The sequence below is a fragment of the Meles meles genome, chromosome 12 (assembly GCF_922984935.1).
Source record: "Meles meles chromosome 12, mMelMel3.1 paternal haplotype, whole genome shotgun sequence".
Classification (NCBI taxonomy): Eukaryota; Metazoa; Chordata; class Mammalia; order Carnivora; family Mustelidae; genus Meles; species Meles meles.
The window spans coordinates 28059079-28068169 of record NC_060077.1 but is presented as its reverse complement, the minus strand read 5'-3'; positions in this window follow the sequence as shown (position 1 = coordinate 28068169).

Here is a 9091-nt window from a genome sequence, read left to right as displayed (position 1 = left end):
CTGAGGGAATAAGGAAACTGGAAGGACACAGAGAACCTGTAAGAAGAATGCTCCAGTCACTGTGGCACTTGGGTTTGACACTTCAGTCAGGCGTCTCACTCTTGATTTTGGCTCAGGACATGATTTCAAGGTTGTCAGATCCAGGGCCCCATTGCTCTCCACTTTCAGTGGAAAGTCAGCTTGATGATTCTCTTTCTCCCTCTCCATTTGTCCCCACTTCTCACTCTTTCCCTCTCAAATAAATAAATAAATCTTAAAAGAATAAGAAGAAGGCAGAGAGGTGGAGGAGGAGGGGGAGGAGAAGTGTGAATAAGGAGAGATGGAAGTAAGAGGAAGAAGAGGAAGAAGAAGAAGATTGAACCATTCATTGCTCAGGATGCTCTCAGCTCAGAGATGCCCTTGGGAGCTGAAAATCCTGTCATTTTTCACCCACTTTGTGTCTTCCATTTTGTGGGAATTTTACCCCAATACTCCTCTCAAGACACCCCAAAGCACTTTCTCCCCATCAGAAGAGACATTTTTCCATCCGTGTTCTCTGACATTTGCTCACCTGGGCAGGGACTTTAATTGTGCTGACTTGAATGTTCCTGCTGATCAGACTCCAGGGAAGGAGCAGGGGATTCTTTTGGAATCTCCCATGGGGCAGTGCTGGGTCTGCACCACCACCTGCACGTGAGGCAGGAAGTCTTCAGTGAAATGCCATTGGGTAAAAGGGAGTTATCTCCTGTGGATTGTATGTTACAAGTGAATGTGGATCCAAATAGGAAATAGAACACCAAAGCCTCCTGAGAGCCACAATGGGACAGGAGACACTGAGTTTCGCTCATTTATCTCCATTGTTCTTGGAAATAGACTTTCGTGCAAATATGCTGCAACCACCCCCATGTCCATCCACTGTATCACTTTGGGCTGGTGATGGTTCTACTCACATGAAGAAGGAGGAGATGACCTAGGTTCCCCAGGAGCTGAGGGAGACCAGCATAGAATTTCTCCGTAGGATTAGCGGGTCACAATGCAAGACAGTCACATACCTGGACAGGTCATTTCACCCAGTCCCACTGGTGCAGGCTCAGACATCTCCCATGTGGGAGGGAGGGAGGCATCACTCTCTGGGCTCTTCTCAGATCCACAGCACCCCTTCATGTCCAGAGAATAACAAATTCTATTTAATTTTTATTTTTTTAATTTATTTTTTATTATTAACTTAAAATGTAGTATTTGTTTCAGCGGGACAGGTCTGTGACTCATCAGTCTTACACAATACATACACAGTGCTCACCATAACATGTACACTCCTCAGTGTCCATCCCCCAGCCACTCCTTCTCCCCCACCCCTCTTCACTCCAGCAGCCCTCAGTTTATTTCCTGAGATTAGTGCTCCCTTATCATTTATCTCCAACTCTGGAATTGTCTTGTTTCATTTTTTCCTCTCTTCCCCTATGATCCTCTACCCGCAAATTCCCCCTATCAGTGAGATCATATGGTAGTTGTCTTCCTTTGATCTACTTATTTGGCTTAGCATAATACCCTCTAGTTCCATCCATGTTATTGCAAATGGTAAGATATCTGTTTTTGGATGGCTGCATAATATCCCATCATATACATACATATATGATGGGATATCTATCTATCTATATCTCTATCATCTATCTATCTATCTATCTATCATTTATCTATCTATCATCTCTCTCTCCCTCCCTCTCTCTCTCTCTCTCTCTCTCTCTCTCTCTCCCTATATATATATATATATATATATATATATATATATATATATATAAAATGTCTTCTTTATCCACTAATCTGTAGATGGACATCTGAGCTCGTTCAATAGTTTGGCTATTTTGGGCATTGCTGCTATAAACATTGGGATCCTTGTTCCCGTTCAAATCACTTCATTTGTATCTTTATGGTAAATTCACAGTAGTGTACTTGTTGGGTCATAGGATAGCTCTATTTTCAACTTTGTAATTGGTTCTTCAAAACCCTGCTTTTAAGAGACAGAATAGAACCACAACTTACTGTTTTTGAATGAAAATGAATAATACCCAAATATGCAAACTACGAAATGCCACTTGGACAAAAATAAAAAAAATAAAAGACTCATACTGTTAAGCTCTTTAAAAGACATAAAACTACATTGTGAAGAAGAAAAAAAAGGTTCCATTAGAAAAAAAAGTAAATAAATAGACTAATCTATGGAAAAAATATGGGCTCCTTTGTGTTCAGTTGGTTAACTCTCTGCCTTCCTTTCAGGTCATGATCCCAGAGTCCTAGGATCAACCATCTTTTGGGGCTTCCTGCTCAGTGGGTAATCAGCTTGTCCTTCTGCTCCTCTCATGCTCATGCTTGATCTGCTCACTCTCTCTCACTCTTTCTCTCCTTTCTAATAAATGAGTAAAATCATTTTAAGGAAAAGAAAAAAAAAGAATACTATTAGGAACTGTTCTATAAAAAATCATGAGATGATGTTAGCTTCACAGGAAACATTAACAATACCTTAGAAAGCAGAAAGATTATGTGATTGTTTCACATATATGCCATTTCAAAATATTGAAATTGTTTATTTATTACTTACTTATTTTTACTATTTTATGTAGTCTCCTTGTCCAATGTCTGCCTTGAACTCATGACCCTGAGATGCAGAGTAACATACTCTACTAACTAACCGAACAATTGCCCCTGGAATTTTAAAATTCCTGTAGAATAAATTGGAAAATTGATACCTACACCTGAAAAATAATATATAGGAAAAATAAATTATCAGATAGCAATGGCATATTATTCAATAATCTAAATACAATATGAACAGTAGGACTCTAAAATCACATCCATGTGTTCATACATCATGACCATATATAATTTACTGTAGGTGAACAAGTTGAATTCCATATTAAAAATTATTTTATGTAAATCATCTTATTAGTATATAGATAGATGAAAATCTCATTATCTCACTAGATCTTAAAAGAATTTTTGACAAATGTAAAGCAAAATACTAACAAAAATTACATAAAATAGAAACAGACAGGCACTTTTTTGTACAATGGTGATACACTGTCCTCTACACACCTAGAACTCAATCTCCCAGAAAGGAAATTAGCTACTGTGGTGAGGTGGGGGAGGACATTTGAACAAGATCAAGAGCAGGCATAAGTGACCTTAACTACATTTTTATTCACTATCTTTCTGCAAGTATTAGACAATGAAAATGAACAAGAGAAATCACTGGTTAGATCTCAGCATTGATGGGAATAAAAATAGAGTCATCCCAAAAGACCCATATATATGATTCCCCAATACTCCCTGTTTGTGCATCAGGGACAGAAGAAATCAGCCCAATGAGCAGAAAGAACAGTCATTCCTATGGAAGACTTAATAGAATTGTATAGTTCTGGAAACTTTTAGAAATAGGTATATGACCCAGAATGAAGATCCCAAATTCCTCACAGTTCAGGAGGAGGTGAGGACCCTGGACCTGACACCCCGGAACATGAATCTCAGTGTAGAGACTCCATGTCCCAACCTCATGAGGGAGATGATATTTATGTGTCCTTTGAGACACTTTGTCTAGGGAGAGGATGCTGTGAGCGATTTTAGGGATAGGAGGGAAGGAAGAGCCCTCACTCCCAGGCAGGGCCCTTGCATAGACCTGGCCCCAGCCCCATATTTCCACAGCAGGAGTGGCAGAAGCAGAAACCACAGGCAAAGCCTGAAAAGCTGATAGGACTCCCCCTCCTGGCAAATGAGAAAGGGGCTCTGGTCCCAATTTCCACTCGCCTGGAGTCTGTGAGCCCTGAGATGCTGTCACAGGAGGGGTAGTGGGGAGAAGAATGTCATCAGACATCAGCCCAGTGATTGATGGTCAGGGAGCTAGAGCTGTCAGACATAGAAACAAAGAAAGGTTCAGGGGCCCCAGATGGTCTCACCATCACAGTAGTTGAGGTTTTGGGTCTCCATTCATGGGAGATGTTGGTACCAGGATGCATATTGGACACTCCTGACAGCTAGATTATGTTTCCTGGGTTTTTCCCCACTCATAATGTACTCTGTCCATTGGATATCCTGCCCTTGTTACCCAGAAAATTTTGCTCAATTTGAGAAAGTGACAAAATATGATTCTTGTGAAGAACAGGGTTCAGGGTAAAATTTATAAAAATGTGAAGATAATTTGATAACAGTTTCCCTCAGATGGATATCAGGACCCAGTTTATACCAAAGAAACAAAGGAAGCTGTTGACTTGGACAGAAAGATAGGGTCTTACAGGGATCCCGCTTTGTTGTGGGGACAGCAAGTTTGTGTCACTTCCTGACAGGCCTAGAGCGCTGTGTGAGCATGGAGTCTGCTGTCAGATGATGGACAGGAGTAAGCACTCTCATCCTCAGCATGGAGTCCAGCGATGGTTGTGGAGCTTGAGTTATCAGACCTGGAGCCAGAGAATTGTTTAGGAACCACTGAAGATTGATTATTATGACCATAGATGAGGAGTTTGAGTGATTGCTTCTGGGAGTTGTTGGTACCAGTTTACAGCATGAGTCTAGGGTTTGGAGCTGCTTCTAGTGCAGGAGATGGTGATCCTCTGGCCTAGGGCAACTGAGTTAGCCCTGACTGGGTACAGGACCCTACAAGGGGGAGAGACACAGAGAAGGCAATGACGGGGACTGAGAATGGAGAAATTTATAGTAGGTTTTTGGAAAATGAACCTTGAAAGGAATGTTCTGTGTGGGCAATACTGGTTAAAATTAAGATACCTTTATGTAAATAGGTGATTTTATTATCAAACGATGGGTTGCAAAATTAAGATTCTGTTTTAACTTGGTGAAGAAATCAAAATTTTCCTTAAGTCATTGGTCTGCTCTTCCAAAGTGAAAGGCAAACAAAGGTTCTTATCTAACCTTAAAATTAAGTGCCTAGAAAACATGCACTCTGTGTTTCACAAAAATATTCCCTTTGTTTATTGAGGCTTTGATGTATTGAAAAACATATATTTTAAATATTTAAAAAAGTCCTCCATTTGTTTATAGCTATGTAACTTTCCATATTTGCCTGTGATATATGTGCGTGTTGTGTATCACAGGAATAGCTAGATTTTCTTGTCGATTGCTTCATAGTGAACTCTAATCCCATCTGTAGACATGACCACTCTAATTTCTTGTCTTGTAGTTTCCATTTACTCTGAATCTACTGCAAATGTGTTACATCTTTAAGGATATTGATGGAGAAGGCTTTGAAAAATGTAACTTTCTGATATATCTAAGATAGTAAAATTAAGTAAAAATTACCAAAACTAATAGAAAAACTGGATTCCAACAGAATAAAAATGAATAGCATGAAACTGAATGCACAGAGGAAGATAATTAAATTTTTATGCCCTTTTATTTGAAACACTATAAGTTTTAAAAAAATGTTTTCTTCCTACAGATTTAAGGAAGCTTCACTTTTGAGAAATGATCTATAATGACTATAATGATTTAATGAAACATGCCTTTGTGACAAATGAAACTATTTATCTTTTCTCTATACGTGATCCCTCCAAAACTCAGAAAGTTTCAGTTAGTATGCATATCCTTTATGACAATAAATTTATTAGCATAAGTTTGATAATATTCTATATTTTTTATAACATGATATAATATATATATATAATTTTATTTTATTTTTCAGTTTTCCATGATTCCTTGTCATGCACCACACCCAGTGTTCCATGCAATATGTGTCCTCCTTAATATAAACCACCAGCTCACCTAAAATCCTACTCCATCCCCTCCAAAACGCTCAGTTTATGTCTCAGAGTCTACAGTCTCTCATGGTTCATCTCCCCCTCCAATTTCCCTGAATTCACATTTCCTCTCCTTCCCCTTATTTCCTCCATGTTATTCCTTATGGGTCATAAGTAAGTGAAATCATATTGTAATTGACTTTATCTGCTTGAATTATTTCACTCAGCATAATCTCCTCCAGTCCTGTTCATGTTGATACAGGAGTTGGGTTCTCATCCTTTCTGATGGAGGCATAATATTAAATTGTACATATGAACCACATTTTCTTCTTTTTTTTAATTAGCATATAATGTATTATTAGCCCCAGGGATGCAGGTCTGTGAAGCTCGAGGTTTACACACTTTACAGCACTCAATATAGGCCATACCCTCCCCGATGTCCATAACCCTACCATCCTCTCCCGACCCCCTTTCCCCTGGCAACCCTCAGTTTGTTTTGTGAAATTAAGAGTTTTTATCGTTTGTCTCCCTCCTGATCCCATCTTGTTTCACTTATTCTTTTCCTACCCCCCAAACCCCCCATGTTGCAGCTCCACTTCTTCACATCAGGGAGATCATATGATAGTTGTCTTTCTCCGATTGACTCAATTCACTAAGCATAATAGCCTCTAGTTCCATCCATGTCATTGCAAATGTCAAGATTTCATTTATTCTGATGGCTGCATAGTATTCCATTGTGTATATATACCACTTCTTCTTTATCCATTTATCTGTTGATGGGCATCTAGGTTCTTTCCATAGTTTGGCTATTGTGGACATTGCTGCTATAAACATTCGGGTGCACATGCCCCTTCCGATCACTACATTTGTATCTTTAGGGTAAATACCCAGTAGTACAATTGCTGGGTCATAGGGTAGTTCTATTTTCAACTTTTTTGAGGAACCTCCATGCTGTTTTCCATAGTGGTTGCACCAGTTTGCATTCCCACCAACAGTGTAGGAGGGTTCCCCTTTCTCCGCATCCTTGCTAGCATCTGTTATTTCCTGTCATCTTAATTTTAGCCATTCTGATTGGTGTGAGGTGGTATCTCATTGTGGTTTTGACACTGATCCCGAGTGATGTGGGAGCACTTTTTTCCATGTGTCTGTTGGCCATCTGGATGCCTTCTTTGCAGAAATGTCTGTTTATGTCCTCTGCACATGTTTTGATTGGATTATTTGTTCTTTGGGTGTTGAGTTTGATAAGCTCTTTATAGATTTTGGATACTAGCCCTTTATATGATATGCCATTTGCAAATATCTTCTCCCATTCTCTCAGTTGTCTTTTGGTTTTGTTAACTTTTTCCTTTGGTGTGCAAAAGCTTTTGATCTTGATGAAGTCCCTATAGTTCATTTTTGCCCTTGCTTCCCTTACCTTTTGTGATGTCCTTAGGAAGAAGTTGCTGTGGCTGAGATTGAAGAGCCTCCTGCCTGTGTTCTACTCAAGGATTTGATGGATTCCTTTCTCATATTGAGGTCCTTCATCCATTTTGAGATTTTTTTTTTTTTTTTTTACATGTGTGGTGTAAGGAAATGGTCCAATTTCATTTTTCTGCATGTGGCTGTCCAGTTTTCCCAGCGCCATTTGTTGAAGAGGCTGTCTTTTTTCCATTGGACATTCCTTCCTGCTTTGTCAAAGATTAGCTGACCATTGAGTTGAAGGTCTATTTCTGGGCTCTCTATTCTGTTACATTGATCTATGTGTCTGTTTTTGTGACAGTATCATACTGTCTTGATGCTGACAGCTTTGTAATAGAGCTTGAAGTCTGGAATTGTGATGCCACCAACTTTGGCTTTCTTTTTCAGCATCCCCCTCGCTATTCAAGGTTTTTTTGGTTCCATATAAATTTTAAGATGATTTGTTCCATTTCTTTGAGAAAAAAAATTGGATGGGATTTTGATAGGGATTGCATTAAATGTGTAGATTGCTTTCAGTAGCACAGACATTTTCACAATATTGTTCTTCCAATGAGCATGGAACATTTTTCCATTTCTTTGTATCTCCCTCAATTTCTTTCATGAGTACTTTATACTTTTGTGAGTATAGATTCTTTCCCTTTTTGTTTAGGTTCATTCCTAGGTATCTCATGGTTTTGGGCGCAATTATAAATGATATTGACTCTTTAATTTCTCTTTCTTCTGTCTCATTTTTGGTGTAAAGAAATGCAACTGATTTCTGTGCATTGATTTTATATCATGACTCTTTAGTGAATTACTATACAAATTCTAGAAGATCTGGAGTGGAGTCTTTTGGGTTTTCCACATATATAACCATATCATCTGAGAAACGTGAGAGTTTGACTTCTTCTTTGCCACTTTAGGTGCCTTTAATTTCTTTTTGTTGTCTGATTGCTGAGCCTAGGACTTCTAGTACTATGTTGAATAGCAGTGGTGATAATGGACATCCCTGCCGTGTTCCTGATCTTAGCAGAAAAGCTCTCAGTTTTTCTCCATTGAGAATCTTATTTTCGGTGGGTGTTTCATAGGCGGCTTTGTTTATATTGAGGTGTGTACTGTCTATCCCTACACTTTGCAAAGTTTTGTTCAGGAAAGGATGCTGTACTTTGTCAAATGCTTTTTCAGCATCTGTTGAGATTATCATATGGTTCTTTTTCTTTTTTTTAATGTATTGTATCACATTGATTTATTTGCAGATGTCGAATCAACCTTGCAGCCCTGGAAAAAATCCCACTTTGTCATGGTGAATAATCCTTTTAATGTACTGTTGGATCATTTTGGCTAGTATTTTGGTGAGAATTTTTGTATCTGTGTTCATTAAGGATATTGGTCTGTAATTATCTCTCTCCTTTTTAAAAAGATTATTTATTTATTTATTTGACAGAGAGAAAGAGAGAATGAGAGAGAGAGAAAGAGAGAGAGACCGTGCACAAGTAGGCAGAGGGGCAGGCAGAGAAGGGCGGAAAGCAAGCTCCTTGTGGAGCAGAGAGCCTGATGTGGGGCTCCATCCCAGGACACTGAGATTATGACCTGAACCAAAGGCAGAGGCTTAACCCACTGAGCCAACCAGGTGCCCGTGTAATTCTCTTTTTTGATGGGATCCTTGTCTGGTTTTGGGATCAAAGTGATGTTGGCCTCATAAAATGAGTTTGGAAGTTTTCCTTCCATTTCTATTTTTGGAACAGTTTCTGAAGAATAGGAATTAATTCCTCTTTAAATTATTGATAGAATTGCCCTGGGAAGCCATCTAGCCCTGGGTCCTTGTTTGTTGGAAGATTGTTGATGACTGTTTCAATCTCCTTACTGGTTATGGTTCTGTTCGGGTTTTCTATTTATTTCTGGTTCAGTTGTGGTCATTTATATGTCTCCAGGGTTTC